The sequence below is a fragment of the Balaenoptera physalus genome, assembly GCF_965194825.1.
Source record: "Balaenoptera physalus genome assembly, chromosome: 2".
NCBI classification, from domain to species: Eukaryota; Metazoa; Chordata; class Mammalia; order Artiodactyla; family Balaenopteridae; genus Balaenoptera; species Balaenoptera physalus.
In genome coordinates this window covers 92,601,898-92,623,216 of record NC_138883.1, presented here as the reverse complement: position 1 = coordinate 92,623,216, position 21,319 = coordinate 92,601,898, and the positions used below count along the sequence as shown (strand labels likewise).

At 41.2% G+C, this 21,319-nt stretch overlaps 1 long non-coding RNA gene across 1 annotated transcript; it reads right to left on the bottom strand.

The window, feature by feature from the left end:
* Positions 1-1,450: 1,450 nt before the first annotated feature.
* On the bottom strand, positions 1,451-16,596 carry LOC309654662. The gene is made up of 2 exons (XR_014260387.1): positions 6,351-16,596; positions 1,451-6,212 (listed from the first exon to the last, which is right to left on the bottom strand). It is a non-coding gene; the product is annotated as an uncharacterized lncRNA (long non-coding RNA).
* Between the last annotated feature and the right edge of the window lie 4,723 nt (positions 16,597-21,319).

The window sequence follows — 21,319 nt, the reverse complement described above, 5'->3', positions numbered from 1 at the left end:
CTCCCAATAAAATTCTACCCATGACCTACCTTGGATTAACCTTCAATTGGAAACGCACCCTACTTCCGTCTCATGTTGAATGTAAAATTGTACCTGGTATATAAAAATAAATTATTTGAGAAAAGTATATTGTGAGCTTGGGGAACAAAGTTAGATTGAACATTTTCCCCCCTAGATTCTTCTCCTTCCTCTTGCATGGATATTCATCTACCAAATCTTTTTCCCATTCAGTGGATTGGAAGTTGCTACTATAACTTGATTTTTATTTAAGTGGTGAATTGTATCACTGGGCATGGGGTGGTAATGAACTCAAATAAGTATTGAGAATGTTGACATCTAATCTCAGGTTTTCCTCTCTCTCACACTGGAATCTTAGGTAAGTCACTTCCTCTTTCAGAGAGCTCAGTTTCTTCTTCTGTAGAATGAATCAGTTGACTTGGGCCACCTCTTAAAGAGTCAAGAATCAACACAAATATATAGACAAAAGTTTGACAAAGTTAGATATACCACAGTATAAATATCCCACCAGAAGTGCTTCTCAGATTCTTTCACTGGGTGATTTTTAGCAGGTGAGGGGAAGAAAAACCCCTAAGATTGATTGGATTACGGCAAAGAGTTTTCTCACCTGTCCTAGAATAGAAATTATATTTCAAATTGCATTAAGATGGTGGTAGAAGGTTCAGAAGTTATTAGATTTTTCTTTGACCTCAATTCTACCTTTATCCTTGGTCATTACTCATTGCTGTCCTCATTTAAAACACTGCAGTTCTAATAAAGAGAGAAGAAAATGGTCCCCCAGGATGGAATATGTCAAACCAGAGTGACCTTTGTCCTTTAAAGTCAAGGAAGTAAGTCTTAACCTGAAGCTCAGGAACCCTGTAATTATAGTAAATCCACCCCATTGGCTTGTAACTGGGATTAGAGTATCGAGCTGGGCCGTACTTCCATCCTCTAGAGGAGAAGTGGTTTATGAAGGACTGGTGCGTTTGAGGTTAAGGGAATGCTCTCAACTTGAGTAGGTATCAAACTGAGGGATACTGTTGTCACAAAGTGACCATTTTCAACACTGTAAGTTTTCCTTATTTCTTCTAAAACTTAGAGTTGATATAAGCTACAAGGCTATCAGAGAAGAGGACTTAAATTCTCCTGGGCATATAATTCAGGCACAACACTGAAAATGTAAAGACTTGGGATGTGAGAAGAGCTGCCACGTCAGATGTGTTCAATCCTGTCTCCCCCCCCGGCAACTTTGACAATCGGCAGATGCTGGTCCTCTATTCATGGAGAACTGGAGACAAACAAAAACAGACTTTCCAGATTAAATGCCCCAGGCTTGGGACCATTTTAATAAGGGAGAAATGGAGTTTTCACACTTTCATCACGCTGGAGTTTGATCCTCCAAGGCAATTTCAAGGTATTCCATTCAGCCTGTTTATTAGTTTTTTAAAAAAAGTGAGGGTTAGGCTCTGAAGCTTCTCCAGGTGATAGCACATCCAAGAGATTTGCCTCCTTCCTTCCTTAAAGTTGTCTTCTCTGAATTAGAAATAATTCCAGAAGAATTGCCTATGAGACCCTTGGAACTAACATAGAATCCTGCTTGCTTCAGGACCTCACAGAATCTCCTTAATGCATCTTTTCTGATAGGTGAAGGGAAAGCAACTGAAAACCACTTTGACTGCCCTGGGTGGTTGTGACGATTGTTTTTTTAACTCTTGAACTGCCTACTAATGAAATTTACAAGGCATAAAAAGGAGGTGTTTTGCCTTGTCCAGGTTACAATAGCTCACTCAGAATTTGGTGGGGGAGGGGAAAGGCTGTTTTTGGCTTATATTTGATGAAGTAAGTCAATTCCTCCACTAGTATAATATGGACCTTGTGTGTGAAAGATGATTACAACATTGGACTTGAAATCAAAATTTGTTTTCAATGGGTGTTACTCCTAAAACAGTTTTTCTCTTAGGGTGTGTTATTTGCATTCAGTAACATATTTAAGTCAGCACAAGGGTTTAAAGTACTGGGTGGTAATTTTAGCTTTACACCAGTATATGCCTTCTTCATTCTTTCAAGGATTGCTAATCTCATTAAATGAAGTCTTTTTATAAATGAGTTCTAAATATATTTGACTCTTTCCTAATTTCACTTGGGCTCAACTTAGAGTATAGCTAGATACTACTGCATTGTTAACCAGACCTGTATCTTTTAAATGCAAAAGGAGATGCCGTCTGGTCCTCAGAACATAGTTTTCCCTTATAATAATAATCTTAGAAAATGAGTTATACATGTGAACTTTGCTATCTGAACTAATCTCATATGAACTAACATGAACAAATTTTGGATACAGAGTCCAAAATTACACATGTAGAAATTGCTTGATTCTGAAATAAATTGTACCAATTTTCATTACTGGTTACTGAAACGGGAGAATGAATGTATGTGTTGGAGGGAAGGTGGTATAACTGGTGCCTTTATTTTTGGCTAGAGGAAAAGGGACTTTCAATTAAGGAGAACTAAGCTGTATTTGAGTCCTGTAAGTGTGCATACATGTTCAGAGGGCTGTACGTGCCACTGGGGACGGCCCATAATTAAAATACCAAAATACTTCTTCCTTACCAATTGGAAAACAGCCTCTCCCTCCAGCCCTAAAACGGCTGCACCAGCACTTCCCTGAGGATCCCGGAACTTCCCCAGGATCCAGCAATCAAAGAAATTTAACCGGCAGAGCAAGGGGCCTCTAGGACCCAGGGAAGCATTATCACGTTAATCAGCCTCCCTGACTGAATCGGGGATCCCCAATAAGCCTTGGCCGGCATGCATGTCTGAATGAGCTGTCAATTAATAGCATGGGCCCTACGCCAGCATTCTGGCTCCTCCAAGGTTACTGGGTGACCTTGGGCAAGTAGCTTAACCTTGCTGTGCCTAACTTCCTTATCTGTAAAATGAGAATAATGGTAGTGTTTACTTCATGGGGTTGTTGACACAATTAAATTGAGTTTATGTATGTCAGATGCTTAGAACAGGGCTTGTGTAAGTGTTGGGGATGACAATGGTGATAAAGTTGATGAAAATGATGACTGGTCTAGACACGAGGAAGACCATCTGACCATGAGGTGAACCTCTGATTACGTCGGGTGTTTGGTACATAACGGTGAAAACTAACCTGATCGTATCCTCTCTCCTGGGAATTATGATGACTGATTTGCACTGAGACAATTCCTTCTTTGAGTCTGAGCAATATTCCAAACAGTGGGCATTCTTATTCTCCATGAGGGCAAGTGATATACCACAGGGATTGCAATAAACTCCCATTATTAAAGTTTTTCTAGGCTCATGTTGCCTGAAAGACCATCACGGTACAACTAGATGAAGGAAACTTTTGACCCGTGAATCATAAATCTATGCAAAATATTCTTTATTGGAATCTTTCAAGAGAACATCAATTCCTAGAGCGGTGGTTCTTGCCCTTAAGAAGAACAACGTCTGCTGGTTCCCTAGAGTTTTCCACACGACTGCAGACCAGTATACAGTGTGGCACTTTCGGTCTGGGTGAATCCATGGCCAGTTTAAGGTTGAAAAAAGAAGAACAAAGAATAAATTTTAAAACTGTTACCCAAAAAAGAGGAAAAGAAAAGAAAAGGAAGAGATACATTTTGTGCCTAGAGCAACTTTTCCCAATAGAGCATGAGTGCTCAGGATGGATTCAAAGTGATGTTGTCCCTATGATTACTCGTTTAAATGGAAAGTACACCATCTTTTGAGATTAATGCAAGGGATACTGTCCTTGGATAGCTGTAAGGAGAATGAGAAATTGTCGGTGAAGGAAAGTATATCCTCCCCTGCATCCCATTTTCTCTCTCAGTGTACTACCTGAAGGCACAAAAATGAAGTCAAAGGGCAGGGCATGACCTCAATAAGCATGATTGGAGTGGGTCAGAGGGCACTACCCTTGGGATTGAAGATGATTGAAGAAACTGCCTGCCCGGTGACTGTGTCTATGGCCTCAGTCCATTTCCTCTACTGTGACAAGCAGGTTCACAAAAGAATGCAGTAACTTTGTCCCAAGGAAGTTCATGTAGTCCAAAAACTGGAGAAGGACCATTCTAGAACATCCAGTGCATTTTATGGCTCTGCGCCATCACAGAGAGCCAGATAGGGAAAAACCCCACAGGGGAAAAATGACAACAGGCGAGTGTCATTCAGACATTCTACCTGCATTGCGTTCCCTTCTCTAGTCATATTCTTCACATGCAGTAAGATTATATCTGAAAAATGGAAAGCAGTGGTCTCAATGCACTCAGAATATTAATAGCATCTTTGGGCCTCTTTCTGCACAAGCGTTCTCCGCCAAATTGTCAGGGAGCATGGGACTCTGTCATCTATCTTGCTAATGGTTTTTAAGATTTCTGAACCTACAGCCCTACAAGGAGAAAATAAGTTTATTTTTGGTGTGAACAAGAATTATATTTACTAAAGAGTCTAAAAGTATAAGTTCAAATGGGGGGAAAATGCAGGTGCACTGGGGGGATTCTGATCAAGAGAATCTTGCTGCGGCACACAGCTTCCCTCATTTATCAGAGCCGAGCGAGAAAGCCATTTTCTTATTTTCCTAAATCCCCAAATATGTCAAGGACAGGGAGCCCACCTTACCTCTGATTTGCGCAGAAAATGCTGACAGGAACAGAGCAGTATGTGTGGGGAAGGAAATACAGTTAGCAAATTTTTTCCAATTCAATATGCACCCCTGAGCACCGTGAACAGACTATTGACTCTTGGCCACCAAGCTCGGAGCTCTGAAAAGCTGCAGAACTGAGGGATCCTTACCCCTGAATGTTTTGTCCACCGTAGAGTTTTTGCTTCATAAAGGGGGAATGAGGCAAAGCTGTCAAGAGGACATAAAGATTACCCCCAACTGCTGACAGCAGATGGTGGCTAATGGGAAGTGTTTTTAACAGAGCTTTATTGTTCCAGGTTGAGGCATTAACATGTCTCTGTGGGGTTTTTCTGGCTTTATTTATTTATTTGCTATTTTAAAAAGTCACTTTGTAAAATGACAGTGTGACACGCATTGTAATTTTTGCCTACACTGGGCTCCCATGGCATATTTGTCTTCTCATTTTCCTGATGTGAGGGTGGCATTTGGGATCCAACCAAAAGCAAGTTTGTATTATTTTGAGCCTTGACAATTAATAGGGAAAGCATCAGTTCTTCTAAATCAGAGCAAGGAGTTGTTCCCCCATTTTCTGAGCGACTGCAAGAACTTTAAAATCAAAGTAAATACAGCCTGTTTCCACATGCAAGGTGGGTTTCACATCACTCAATGCAAACAGCCCCAAACCTGTTTGTGCCAGCTACAACTGTTCAGTAGCCTTAGAAGAAAAAGCTTCTTACCACTTTTATTTCCCTAACAAAGCAACATTAGTCACTGCAGATTTAAATCTGATTTCTGGGTGATTATCTTTTTGTTTGATTTCTAAATCCCAAGTATTTCTCTGGACTCCAGCAAGCTGTGACTAAAGCATCAGGCAGTTGATTAATGCAGACACAAAGGAAAGCAGGAAACAGAGGAAGAGTGCAAGACCCTTTTTTACACTTTCCTCCCCATCAGAATCCATCTCAATTATTGACAGAGGAAAATCATAACAGGTGAGAAGCTAGCCTTGCTCTCACCTGCCTTGCTCTAGCGCAGGGACCTAGGGAGTCTTGGAGACTCGGCAGCCTAGCTGCAGATGTGAACACCAGAGGAAAGTGAGAGACAGCAGTGCTAGGAAGAGAGCACTGCATTTTCTGAGTCTCCTTTAATAATTCCTGGGCACAGTCTGAAACATATTGCTAGGCACTAGAATATTTCTTCCCTACTACCCCTCCCCTCACCAAAAAATTAAGACATGTCTTCATGTCTCTGTAAAGCTAGATGCAGTAGAGTGGTGGTAACAGTGCACATCAGGAATCCAACTTGCCATCAGCCTTCCGTGGTTGGATGGAGTGGGGAGCAGGGCGGAAGGATGGGCATCTGTTGCTCTGGGCATTTTCCTATTTTGGCAGGACCTTGCAGAGCATGGCCTTCCTAGGAAGGAAATTCTGGAGCAAGTCCTTCTGTCTGTCTTGTGTAGACATCTCCCCTCCTGCACTGGAATTCATGGCAGCCCCAAGACCTGCCTCGGTGTGTCCAGCACAGCCTTGCAGTTGGAAACCTCAGAGCCTTCCTTGGCCACCAGCTGTTTCCAATGTTAAGATAAAATAAAAAACAAGCAAACAAAACAAAACAAAAGATCAGGTTCTTTTGTTCTTTGGCAGTTACCAGCTGCTTGGAACTGTTGTATATTCACTCAGGAAAAGTTGTAGAAGTCTCTCACCCTTTTTAAATTGCAAAACAAGCAGCTCAACCTCTGAGACTCCAATACTGCTGCAGAGTGGGTGCTAAATAAACAGGTTTTCCTCATCCCTCCTTCCTCCCTGCAGTGTCAGGCATCTTGGACAGTGTTTGTACCTCAGGAGAAAAGAAAAAACAGTGAATTTTGTACTTTTGATGCAGGCAAGAGCCCCATTGCTAATTAAACCACGGTAGCCTGAACCTGGAATCATCAGCCGGTAGGCACCTCCAGCAGCGTTAGAAGGTTCTCTTGAAATGGGTAATGGAGATTTTGCACCTTAGATAGATTTCTAGAAATAGTCTTGATGTCACACCCCACGGCCTCCTCGTTTCACATTTATCATCCCTCCTCCCACTAGGCTGTCTGGGAAGTTGAATTTCTCAAATCCTTTCTGCCCCTGGCCTCCAAATCTTACAAGGGCCAGTTGAGTGGTTTTAAGCCAAGACCCTTAAAGATTGCTATTGTATCAAGTAGGATGACTTGGGCTGTAAATAACAGAAAATCCTACCTCACCTGGCGTAAACAGTAAGGGCAATTACAACTTATGTAACAATATTTCCTAGCATAGGTTGGCTCTAGCGTGGCTCAATAACACAGCTCAAGGACACCAGGACCTTGGTTTATTCTTCATTCCACTATGCCAACCTCAGCATGTTGGCCTTGTTCTTATCAAGCTCCCCTCAAACTCGTGAGATGATTTCCCAAACTGCAAACATCATTGGCAAATGTAGATGTGCAATCAAATAAGAGACAAATTGCTTATCATTTGTCTTTTTTAAAGAAGAATTTCTTTGCTAGAAAATGCCCACCAGATCTCCTCTTAATTCTCATTGGCTCTCATGCCCACCCCCATACCCAATTACAGGCTATAAAATTGGAACTCCGGTGACTGACTAAGATGAATTAGGATTTACACCAGAGCCAAATGGGGAAAAGGCAGAAAACCCAATGAAATCAGGAATTTGTGAGCAAAGAAGAATAAATGGTTGTTGGGTATGAAACCAACATACCTGGCCCAGTTTCAAAAGGCAAATAACCTCCTGAATGCCATTTATCCAGTATTCAATGAAATCTTTCAGGAGTAAAGTCCCCTCTGCCAGCAGTAGGGATAAAAGTAAGAAGTGCTTACTTATTCACATTTTCTGGTGCTAGTTCTCAAAAGTTCAAGGTATAAGAATATGTAGGATCATTAAGACTAGAACAAAAATATATACGTAGTATTTACTTCTCTAGGCTAATTTTTTTTACGTTGAAAGCTTGGGGTTTCAGAGACATTATTTTAGTGAGATTATCTTATTTGCAAGATTTTGTTTTTCCTTTCTACAAAATTTCTAGAAAAGTAATATGCTCCTTTTTTCACTGAATAACGCTGGTTACTGTGTGGATGGGAGCCTCCAACTTAATCTCACCTAGGATGTGTGGATCTGGCCCAGCAGAGGGGCTTTTCTACACCATTAAGGTCCACAGATTTCACATCCACCTTTTCTTCTAGGGGGTCACCTTTTCCTGAACCAACAATTCAGGGTGGGGCACAGCATTGGCACTGCCACAGCCAATTCTCACAGAGATGGAGACAAAATAGATTTGGTGCTGGAGAGCTGATCAATATCAGTGTTTTTAAAAAACAAATCCCATAGATTATCTACCCCATGTCAAAGTGTTGGGACTTTTTTTTTTTCTACAGACGCCATAAAGAAGAATCTCTTGTGTCTGTTTCACTAAACAATAATTATATTTTCTACTGCACAGCATAGTGTTAGAAATAATTTATAGAAATAGTGAATCACATTGTGATGGTTAATTTTTTGTGTCAACTTGACTGGGCTAAGGGATGCCCAGATAACTGGTAAAACATTATTTCTGGGTGTGTCTGTGAGGGTGTTTCCAGAAGAGATTAGCATTCGACTTGGTAGACTGAGGAGATTAACAGATTGCCCTCACCAATGTGAACAGGCAGCATCCAATCTCTTGAGGGCCTGAATAGAACAAAAAGGCAGAGAAAGGGTAAATTTGCTCTCTTTGCTTGAGCTAGGCTATCTATCTTCTCCTGCTCAGACAGGTTCTTGGGTCTTTGGGCTCTAACCAGCACTTACACCATTGGTCCCTGATTCTCAGGCCTTTGGACTTGGACTGAATTACACCATGGGCTTTCCTGGATCTCCAGCTCACAGACATCAGATCGTGGGACTTACTGGCCTCCATAATTGTGTGAGCCAATTCCTATAGTAAATCTCCTCTTGAATATATCTCTGTATGTCCTGTTGGTTCTGCTTCTCTGGTGAACCCTCACTAATACACAAAAGTTATCCAGTGTCTGTTGTTTGGCAAACCCATGTGTTCTATCAACTGGAATCATTTAAAACTTGCTGTATTTTATGGATTTTATAGGCTATGTTGCTGCAGGGCCAGGCAGGCTGGTAAAAATTTGTTATGGGAAGAGCTCTGCTCTTGGCAAGATGGCAGATGAGATAACATGACCATCCTCTAGCTATAAAGACTTAGAAAATGCTGCAAAAATAAAATAAAATGTTTAAATGCACAATGAACTCACAAGCAAGAAGAGGAACACCCAGTTGCCTGAGACAAAGGTGGAAATAAAACAAGTTGAAAGCACATGAGCTAATAGATCAGGAGTATCAGAGTGGGGTTGGCATAGGGGCATCCTAATACTCTGTGCAGGTACCGGAGGCAGGACCTTTGAACCAAGTGAGAGGGGAGTAGGAACCAAGATTCTGGAATAAAGCGAGGAGCTCCCAAGGGTGGCAGCCTCATTGGCAAGGTGGACTTGAAAGTATTATCCTTGTCAGGGACCTGATACAGAAACTTGTCCATCTCTGCCTGAGATTTGGGTGGGAAAACAATTCTTCCCTGAGTGAAAGTAGTTGAAAGTAGGCCTGTACTTAAGGTGATCAGTGGTCAGAGTTTTCCCAAGACTGTCCTGGTTTTAAATCTGAGAGTCCTGGATCCTGGGAACCCCCTCAGGCTTAGGCAAACCAGGACAGCTGGTCACCCTATCTGCACCTTGTGCAGTGCAGGCATCCAAATTCACACTAGCCTATATTTAGGAACTCCCACACCAAAAAGTGAACCAATTATGGCCTCAAAACTGGTGAGGTACTTGGCAGAAGCAAATGCAAACCCTCTCAGTTCTCACAGCCCTGGGATGGGTTAAGAGCTGGGGAGAAGTGTTTACTAAAAATGAGCCTACAGGGCTTCCCTGGTGGCGCAGTGATTGAGAATCTTCCTGCCAATGCAAGGGACATGGGTTCGAGCCCTGGTCTGGGAAGATCCCACATGCCGCAGAGCAACTAGGCCCGTGAGCCACAACTACTGAGCCTGCGCGTCTGGAGCCTGTGCTCTGCAATAAGAGAGGCCGCGATAATGAGAGGCCCGCGCACCGCAATGAAGAGTGGCCCCCGCTTGCCGCAACTAGAGAAAGCCCTCGCACAGAGACGAAGACCCAACACAGCCAAAAATAAATAAATAAATAAATATTTAAAATAGTGTGGAAAAAAAAGAAAAAGAAAATTATGTGAGGTGATTGATGTATTAACTAACTAACCCTGTTGTGGTAATTATTTTGCGATGTATTAGTGTATCAAATCATCATATTGTACACCTTAAACTTATACAACGTTATATGTCAAATATATCTCAATAAAGCTGGAAAAAATTTTTAATTTTTTTGAATTTGGGGAAAACACTTTAGACCAGAAGACGACCTTGCATCTTTGCAATCTCTTTTTAATAGACATAAAATGAATATCTAAAAGGTATCTTACAAATTAATAAGAGAAAAACTATATAACTCAATGGAAAACAGACAAAAATTAAGAAAGAAATTAACTGCAGAGGAAATGAAAATGATCAATAAAGATGAGAATCTGCTCAACTTCACTATTACACAGAGAAATGAATATAGACGTGAACTACTGAAACACCAAGTCAGAGCCATCACACTGGCAAAAAAACAGTTGTCAGATAACACTGAGTTTTGGGAAAATGTAGAGAAATAAGAATGTTTATACCTTGATGCTAAATGTGAACATGTTTGCAGCAATGTTGGCAAGAAGTCTGGCAAAAAGTAGAAAGTTCCAGATGTGCTCACCCTCCGTTTGTGAAGGTCATCCTTTGGAAAGTCCCTGTTTACACATACGGAGGTACATATAAGGACATCACTGCAGCACTGTGAACAGAAGACAAAAAAAACAAACCACCAACTTGTCCATTAGCAGGAGAGAGAAATAAAACGAGGCTTATTAACACAATGCAGTACCATACGGCAGTTACAATGAATTCAATCTATGTGTATCAAAAACCAACGCTGTGTCCTGGGAATTTACTCAAGAGAAATGAAAACATCTGTCCACACAACAACATGTACACGAATGTTTATAGCAGCATTGTTCACAATAGCCAAAAGGTCGAAACAACCCATATGTCTGTCAACTGATGAACAGATAAACAAATTGTTGTATGTCCATATAATGGAATATTACAACATGGACAAACCTTGAAAACATTATGCTCAGTGAAAGTAGCCATTCACAAAAGACCACATATGATATGGTTCCATTAATATAAAATGTCTAGAATAGGCAATCTACAGAGACAGAAAGTAGATTAGTGGCTGATTACAACAGGGGTTGGGGGAGGATTGACGGAAGAATGGGGGATGATAGCTAAAGATACAGGATTTCTTTCTGAGGTGATTAAAATGTTATAAAACTCACTGTGATGATGGTTGCAAATATCTATGAATATAATAAAAACCATTAAGTTGTACACTTTAAATCAGCAGTCCCCAACCTCCTTGGCACCAGGGACCATCTTCGTGGAAGACAATTTTTCCACGGACGGGGTGGGGGGGATGGTTTGGGGATGATTCAAGCGAATTGTATTTATTGTGCCCTTTATTTCTGTATTTTTACATTGTAATATATAATGAAATAATTATACAACTCACCATAATGCAAAATCAGTGGGAGCCCTGAGTTTGCTTTCCTGCAACTGGATGGTCCCATCTGGGGGTGATGGGAAACAGTGACACCCGAAGTGTGTTGCTTATGTCCCTGGTGCAAACTTCTATTCTGTAATCTCGTTTTGGTTGCTGTCACTGCAGAAAACCCTGCTTCACAAAGATAGGATGTTGGAAATGGAAGCAGGCTTTCAGTGCTTTTGTGGCAATCTCAGGATATTCTGCCTTGACTTTCATCCAGACATAGAGAGATTTGAAGTTGTCTCAGACATACTTTTAAGGCCACCGTCATTTGCGATCTCAAGCAGTTGATCCTCTTCTAGCAAGGACAAAATCAATTCACCTGGCTTATTCACAAATGGGTTGCAGATCCATTCCTTCCCAGTTCAGGGGCCTTTTGTGGTTGGGAAGTAATGCTCAAACTCTTTTGAAAGCTGAGATAGGTGATCATGCACCAGCTGGGAGAAAGAAGGCCCTGGCTCAGTCTCTTTCAAAATCTCTGCTAATGTTTGAAACATGTCAAAAATCCCAATGTTCACTCGTTACCCCTGTAATTTCAGTTTGGCTTTGAATGCGGCCACTTTATCTGCTGACTTGAACACAGTGTTGTTCTCCCCTGAAGTGACAGATTGAGTTCATTGAGCAGGTTGAATATGTCACACAAGTAAGCAGGTTTTGAGATCCATTCTGTGTCACTGAAATGTGCTGCCAGTGGTGACTGTTTTTCTAAAAGAAATCTCTGGAGTGGCTCTCACAACTCAAAAACCCTGGCCAGTGATCTACCTTTAGAAAGCCATCTCACTTCTGTGTATAAGAGAAGACGTGTGCTCTGTGTCCATCAGCTCACAGAGCTGCACAAACAGACGTGAGTTAAGGGCATGTACTTTAATGTGATTGATAATTTTAATCACATCCTGCAAAACGTTGTTAAGTTCAGGTGACAGTTTTCAGCTAGCCAGCATTTCTCTATTGATGACACAGGGCGTAGACTCACATTCAGAAGTGACCTCTTTGACCTCAGTAGTGAAACCAGAAAGCTGTCCAGTCATGGCAGCCACTCTGTCCGTGCATATACCGACACAAAATGACCATATGAGTCTGCAAGCAATTGATTTATTATGGCCTCTGTGCAGTCAAACCTCTCTGCTAATGATAATCTGCATTTGCAGCCGCTCCCCAGCGCTAGCATCACTGCCTCAGCTCCACCTCAGATCATCAGGCATTAGATTCTCATAAGGAGTGCGCAGCCTAGATCCTTCACACGCATAGTTCACAGTAGGGTTCATGCTCCTATGAGAATCTAATGCCGCCGCTGATCGGAGATCAGGCGGTAATGCAAGTGATGGGGAGCGGCTGTAAATACAGATGAAGCTTCACTCACTCACCTGCCGCTCACCTCCTGCTGCACAGCCCATTTCCTAACAGGCCATGAACCGGTACCAGTCCGTGGCCCGAGGGTGGGGGACCCTTGCATTAAATGGATGAATTGTGTGTTATGTGAATTATATCTCAATAAATTTGTTTGAAAAAAGATGTAGACTAATACAACATTTAGGTAAGTAAGAAAACAAAAGTAGATTTTGTTTGGGGACATGGATACATACATGTGTCAAGTGTCAAAAGAGGCATTGCAGTGATGCACATTGAATTCAAGATAGAGATTGCTGTTGTAGAGGGAAGAAGGGGGACAAATGGGAGAACACTTGAGTGTACTATAACATAGTAGTTCTTTTAAAAAGGCATATCTGAAGAAATATAGAAAAATGTTAACATAAGTTTACTCTTCATAATTCATGCACAGATACTGTTGTATTATTTCCTGGGTTTGAAATCTTCCAAAATTATTTTTTTAATTTAAAACAAAAAATTCTTATAGTCTGTTAAATTCATTGAAATGAAAATTTAACTTTCAAGGGAGGAAATAAAATTTTTTTCCCTTGCTCCGATCTTGTAGACAATAAAGCCATCCTCTCTTTCTCCGTTTGACTGTGTTTTACAATTACTGAGGATGGTCTCAGGTGATAGGTATTTGAGTCCATAAAGTGTGTTTTGCATGAATCACACACCTTTCAAATGAATGTGGTATAATTCCAGCAACAGAGAACTACAAAGTGGTGCTTTTTGTCAGTTTAGGACAGATTTTTAAAACAATTTTTTCCAAGAACAAAGATATTCACTAATTTATTTTCAGTATAATTATCAAAATCAGGAGATATAACAGTAATATGATTCACTATTCTAGGTACATCATTTTCAGCCCCTCTGGTCCAAGATTCAAATTAGAACAGATTTTTGTTATCCCTTCAGGAATGATATGAATTAAATCACTCTTCCACCATGATAACATGTTAGCATATTAGCATATTTTAGCCTCAGTTTCTAAATGGATCACATTGTTTTTCCAAAATGAAGATTAGATGGCAGTGGTGGTGGTAAGAGAAAAGTCAGGAATTTGGACATTTTTGAAAACTGAAAAAGAGTTGGGGGTCTCTTTACAATCAGCCTGTCAAAACGGGAACTTGCTGGTTGTGAAAAATGTAAATATTTTGTAGTTCAACTAAATCCAAGTTTGAAATATGAAAGGCACATAAAAATCAGTATTGTGCTCTCATCTCAGAAAGGACCTCTTTTATTGCAAACTGTAAAATAGATTCAGCTACTCTAGTCCTTCTGAAATGGCATATTAAACTGATACTTACAATGTTCTAAGGATATCATGAGCACAGCAAAGTAAATGATATAAATCTGTGCTGTACAATAAAAGAAAACTAATTGCAAAATGTACACCATCCTGGGATTATTTTTGTCAGAAAATAGTAGGAGTCACTGGGTAGATCTTGTTTGGGGAGGTATTTATGGCCAATCTCTGGTGTGTCTGAAATCACAGATCTAAGATGTTGGCAAAATCCACTATGCTTACTGGCTTAGCTGACCATCACACCCAAGAGGAAAGATTTTTATGGAGAAAAGTCTTTTAAATATGTGGCTGACTGCTAATAGATGGAACCAATTACCCAAGAAATAAAATGAATAAATGGTTCATCAGCACTGCTTAGACTACTGTAATAACCTGTTTGTGATTAGGACTTCTTTCTGCACAGACAATGATATCCCCTCGGAGGACAAATACCCAAGTTCTAAAGATCATTGATAACTCATAATTTCTTTCACCAGAATTTACCCTTGGTGGACGCTTCTACACCTCTGTAATCCACCAAAGTGGTGGTTTATAATGAACTTTAGCATATTCTGTATACGTCCCTTGAATCAAACAGTATGAAGTCTATTTTTTCCTGGACCATTTTCAAAAGGAGTTGTTGAGCAATCTGTTTGGCCATAAAATCAATCCGATGTGTTCTTAAAACAGCCTAAAACATCAGACTGAGTAGATTTGGAGCTAATGTTTAAGTCACATAAACATTCCCCTGCTCAATGAATTAATAGAGCAGTCCCAAAGGTCTGAATAATTCGTTTCAGATGCAGTCCATGAAGGTATTGGACTCATTCGTGCTTTTATGATCGACATCAAATTCATATTATGTCAATGAAAAGCCTGAGAGAAATGGAATTTTTAATGCCTACAGGAAGTTTCTGACAATGTTCTCCAGGTTGGCAACTTGATAAGTAGAATCCAATATCCTTTCAAAAGGGTTTCAAACTAACTATTAGCTAATATTTGGATATTATTTGGACCATTGTTTCTTAAAATGTGTTCAATCTCATACAAGTCCCAGGAAACGTTACTAAAGTGGGGGTAGGGTTGAAGGAGAGGGGCTCTGTGATCAAAGTTTTTCTGGAAACAGTATATTCTAGCCTGGTTTTGGAGAGTCCCAGTGTATATTAGCATATTAAGGACACTGAGAAGTCTGACAACAAAGAAAACTAACCCTAACTCAGCATTATCCCTATTTATTTGATCAATGAATCCTATTTTTGCCTAACACTTATTCTACACAATGCACATTGGAAAACACCGATAGACACTAATCTCTTATGAATAACCTAGAAAGTTTAAACTATTTACCCAAGATCACACAAGCACTTAGTTGAAGAGTCAGGAATCCTGGCTCCCTATCAGGCCTACTTCCTGGGATGATCCAATTAAGGGTAAGGTGGTCTAAATGATACTCTCAAATTATATGAATTTTTAAAATAATAAAAAACGGAGTAATTTAGGAATTATCAAGAAACCTAAGAATATTTAGGCACTGCTCTTCTCTCTGGTTTAGAAGTAGCTGGAGGGGCTTCCCTGGTGGCGCAGTGGTTGAGAATCCGCCTGCCAATGCAGGGGACACGGGTTCGAGCCCTGGTCTGGGAAGATCCCACGTGCCGCGGAGCAACTAGGCCCGTGAGCCACAACTACTGAGCCTGCGCGTCTGGAGCCTGTGCTCCGCAACAAGAGAGGCCGCGACGGTGAGAGGCCCGCGCACCGCGATGAAGAGTGGCCCCCGCTTGCCGCAACTGGAGAAAGCCCTCGTACGGAAGCGAAGACCCAACACAGCCATAAATAAATAAAATAAATAAATAAATAAAAATAAAAATAAAAAAAAGTAGCTGGATACGGGTAGGACAAATCAGGTAGAGATCCTCCACTCTACAGCAGGTAATATAATCTCACTCCAAAGTCCCTCCCTGCTTTTCTTCACTTTCTCACTATCCATATTAATACTGCAGCTCCAAGCCCAGCTCTCCACTGGAAAAAATATCTTTTAAAATAAAAGAGTGGGCTCAGATCACAGAAACAGTGGTGGGACTGAGACCTTGATAACCCAGAGGCCAAGAATGTCTCGAGATCTCTTCCTTACATCATGCTTCCAGTTATACATCAGTTCTTGTGGGAGACCCTTAGGAAAATCCCCATCTGTGCCTGAGAGCCTCTGACTTCACCATGTAACCATTTTTCCTTCCCGTCAGAAGCAGATGGAATTAATAAACTGTGACAATTGTCTATTGTTCTAAGCAAGTTGCTCCATGATCTGTACGCCTCTTTCCCAGAAGATGGACGGCAGAGTGCAATAAGGAATGAGAATGTGTAATGTCTGTGACTTTCTTGTTAAAAGTCCCTCTTTGTTTGGAAGTCATGCTAGCTTGACTCTCTGTGTTCTATTAGATAATATAAGAATCTTGATCCTCAGTGTCTCTGATGAAATTAGACTCATGATCGGGTGTCGCCAGGGTCTTGAGGTTTTCTGCCTTGAGGAAGCATAAAACGGGTCAGAATGCCTCTTCCTTTGGAAAGCAAGTTCTTCAGGCCTGCAGGACTCCCTCCCCCCCCACTAGAGAGCCAGGCACCCATCTGTCATCTTTCCACCCACCACAGAGAGAGCCAAGTCAGCCGGGCTCAGACTCATTCTGATGATTGAAGAACCCACCTTCAGGCAGAGGCTAGGAGCTGTGGGGTGATATCTGACTTTTCTTACTTTAGTCTTTGATAGCATAATCTTTGATGGGGAATAAAGACTGGTGAGGCCTTTGCCGTTGGGTTTCTCTGAAATCTTGATCTTACTTTAGATGGCCTGGACTCAAAAGGATGTCACCCTGCAATTCGTATAGTTTCTAAGTCGGTATGATTGCACTTTTTCACAGCAATTAATTGTATAGTTCACTTCTATTTCAATAACTAGTGCATTTATTAATGGGGAAATGTCTGGTTTGTGGATACCTGTTGATATCAATTATTAATGCTTGTTTACCCCTTGCACTTACAAAAGTTGCCTGCCTAGAGCTCCACAGAGAACCTAGGAAGATGGAATGAACTAAACTAATATTTATTTAGCATCTACTGTGTGTCAGGCACTGTGCTAGGTCTTCCATATATTACTATTAAATTTAATTTTCAACCTGACCTTGGAAAAGTAGCCGTCATTGTCATCTCTATTACAGATGATAAAACTAAGAATCAGAAAGGATCATTTAGTCTATTCAACCAGCATTTATTACCTATTAACTTTAAGGAGGGCGAGAAATTAAAGAAGCAGAGAGGCTGAGTTTACATCCTTGCTTCTCAGAGCGTGGCACACATGTACATCACGTAGACCCTTGTTAGAAATGCAGATTCTTGGACCGCTTCTGAGCTACGTGTCAGAATCTGTTAAACAAGATCCCAGGTGTACTTTAAAGTCTGAGAGGCAGTGTCTACCCAATTAAAAGCTGACCCAGAAAGAAGGGAAGAGAGAGGAAAAAGAAAGTCTCTATGGGTAAGACTGAAAGATGGGGTTGTGAGAAATGTGAGAACAAAGATGTCTAAGACCTTGGGTTGTGTCTAGGGAGACCTAGAGTGCAGTTGGGGAAGAAGCATTTTAACGTTTTTTTTTTTCCCCCCCCGTGGCTTTTAAATTATTTCCCCCCTTTAACGTTTTTCAGGAGAATACAGTACAACTTCGAATTTCATTTTCAATTATTCTTCATTTCTGGTCTGATCCTGGCCTTTCTCTGCACCATGAAGCTGCTGTGCTTTCAAATAAGTTGCTACTTTTAATCAAGCTTGTTGAGCTTCATTGAATTGAAAAATCAGATGTGGTTCCCTGATTCTCCGGGAGGAGAACCGGGCTTGTGGTGCTCCTGTCTTCCCCTCTCTCCCCTCAGGTTATTAGGTGTGGGATATTTGGTCCTAACAAGCTTGCTTTCACCTAGAAAACCACACAGGAGTCAAATTCGGGGCAGCACATTGGGGTCCATGAGACGCTCAGACTCTAGGGAGCCACGTCACCGAGCACGTCCTGCTGCCGCCACAGAGTCCGGGGGAGCCTTGTTACTACTCAGTGTGTGAGTCAGCAGACAGGCAGCAGGGGCAGCAACGAGGAACCTGCTCGAAGCGCAGCCTCAAAGCCTCTTTCTTAGACCTGCTCAATCAGAATCAGACACTCGAGCAATTCACGAGCACTTCAGAGTCTGACAACACTACCGTGGCAGTATTCACATTATTATTTTTTAAAATTTATTTATTTATTTATTTATTATTTTATTTATGGCTGTGTTGGGTCTTCGTTTCTGTGCGAGGGCTTTCTCTAGTTGCGGCGAGCGGGGGCCACTCTTCATCGCGGTGCGCTGACCTCTCACTATCGTGGGCCTCTCTTGTTGCGGAGCACAGGCTCCAGACGCGCAGGCTCAGTAGTTGTGGCTCACGGGCCCAGTTGCTCCGCGGCATGTGGGATCTTCCCAGACCAGGGCTCGAACCCGTGTCCCCTGCATTGGCAGGCAGATTCTCAACCACTGCGCCACCAGGGAAGCCCCACATTATTTTTTATAATTTCTTCCCTCAAATTGACACCCCCTCCTGTCTGAGTCTGCTCAGGCAGGATACTATAACAAAATACCATAAACTGGGTGGCTCATAAAAAAACAGACATTTTATTTCTCACAATTCTGGAGGCTGGAAATCTAAGTCAGGTGCTGCAGGGTTGGGTGAGGGTCCTGGTCTAGGTCACAGACCTCCCTGTAGCCCCACATGGTGAAAGAGGGGCCAGACAGCTTTCTAGAGCATCTCTTATGAGAACACTAATTCCATTCATGAGGGTTCTGTCTTCACGATCTAGTCACCTCCCAAAGGCCCCACCTACTAATACCGCCACCTTGCAGTACATTTCAACACATGAATAGGGGGCAGAGATACACTTAGACCACAGCATCTCCCAAAACTCTCCCTCCCAAATCTGTCCTAGGCGCACACACAGAGACGCGGCTAATTTTTGGGCCATTTTTCTACAAATATGTCCCAGGCAAGATCTCCCAAAGTGCCTCCGGAGAGAGTGTGATGCTAAACAGATGCCAAATGCAATTTTATTTTTGGCAGAAGTAGAGCAAAAATCCTGGATTATCTACTCTGTGCTGGAGGGCAGAGGGATGTTAACCTTTTCTGGGTCTTGTTTACTTAATTAGAGAGCCATTGATGCCATGGCTGTTTCAGCAAATCTGACTCCAAGTTTTGAACCCAAATATGAAAGATTTCACTGCTATCTAATTTGGAGCCTTAGGGATTTTCATATTCAATATCTAGTCTGGTTTTAGTGATGCTGAGAGCAGGGTCTCCTTTTTGTAGGTATGTAGAAAAATGACTGGCTTTACCACATGACCCCTCAATTCCACTCCTAGGTATATATCAAGACAAATGAAAACACAGAGCCACACAAAACCTTGTGCTTGAATGTTCATAGTGGCGTTATTCATAACAGCCCCCAAATGAACACAACCCAAATGTCCATCAACTGATGAATGGATAAATAAATGAGGTACGTCCATACAATGGAATGTTATTTAGCCATAAAAAGAAATGAAGTCCTGATGCATACTATGAAGTGGATGACCCTTAAAAACATTATGCTAAGTAAAATAAGCCAGACACTAAAGGACAAATATTGTATGATTCCATTTATGTGAAATATCTGTAATAGACAAACTCATAGAGACAGAAAGTAGATCAGTGGTTGCCAGGGGCTGAGTGAGGGGTGGGGGAGGAATGGAGAATGACTGCTAATGGGTATGGGATTTCTTGCAGGGGTGTTGAAAAAGTGACTATGGTGATGATTGCACAACTCTGTGAATATACTGAAAAAAAAAAAGCATTGAATTGTAGACGTTAGATTTTACAGTATATGAATTATATCGTAATAAAGTTGTTTTAGGAAATGACTGACTCTGAAACAAGAGCAGCTCTACGCTTGAGGTGAAAGTTGGCTGAAGGAGGGTGTGCAGCCCCCGCTCAGGACGAGAGACGCAGAGAAGCTCAGCCCCCAGCGTGATCAGCTTTCATCTTACAGCATGGGCAGCTGAGCATGGGAGACGCTTCTTAGTATCCAAGATCCTAGAAATGGGGGTGACCTCAGTATTAACTCCCTCCTCCCTGGTTGGGGCAGGTATTTCTGACACTGATCAGTTTTTTTTTTCCCCCACTAACCTCACTTAGTTTTTCACCAAGTCACTTTGCCAGGATGTGTGTCTAATGTGGTAATAATAAAGGAAATAATCTTTACTGGAAATATGCGCTTAATTCTCCTCTGTTCTAAGTTTAGCTTAACCCCCTGTGGGGAGTTACTAGACCCTGAGAAGTTGCTCCCCAAGTGAATCAACTCTACCTTGTAAGGAGGTCCCATTACAGACTAATGATAGGTGCTACGTAATTTGTAGGGCAAATTTCTAGTGCACAGTGAAAAATGCACACACCCTGCTTCATAAATTATAAAGAATTTCAAAACAGTGACTGCAGAGCAAGCACGGAGATCTTCCAAGTGTGAGACCCTGGGTGGTTGTACAAGTCCATCATGAAGCTGGGTAGATATATAGACCAGAGAGAGAGAGAGGGAGAAGTTCCCATTCTTATGTACTTGAAAATAATGTTGTGTCCTTAACTGGACATGCTATTTCTTGTTAATAAAAGCTACTTCAAAATGGTATATTTCTAGGGAGTGTATAGGGGTAGTATAAAATATAATCTGACTTTTAAGGAACTCTCCAAGTGTTTCATTAAAATAGTCTATTTCAAGGGCTTTACTTTGCAAATTATTTTATTTTACCTCCCAACATTATTGTGATGTTGAAAGAGACAAAATTTTAGCATCCATTTTACATATAGAGAAATTGTCAAGTAATGCATTTTAAAGGAACATCCAAAGGCAAGGGAGCACAGTGGGAGAAGCAGCATTTTACATTTCTCCTGTTTCTTTTCATAGTAAGCTATGGTATCTATGACAGTAGTATAGAGACTGCAAATGAATTCATAATACTGACATATGCATTATTAATAATAATAATTACAAAATAACATTATCAAATGTTTACAATATACCGGGCACTGTGATAATCCCTTTATATATTTTATGTTTGATTTTTACTCTAAAACTCTTGCCTAAGTTGACAATTTGTACACTGAGGGGTAAGTACTCGTCTGCGTCAGATTGTGTGTGTGCGTGTGTGTGTGTTTGCGTGTATGTACATGTGTTGGCAGAGTGCAAGCCTAAATTAGCTTTAGTTAGCAGGA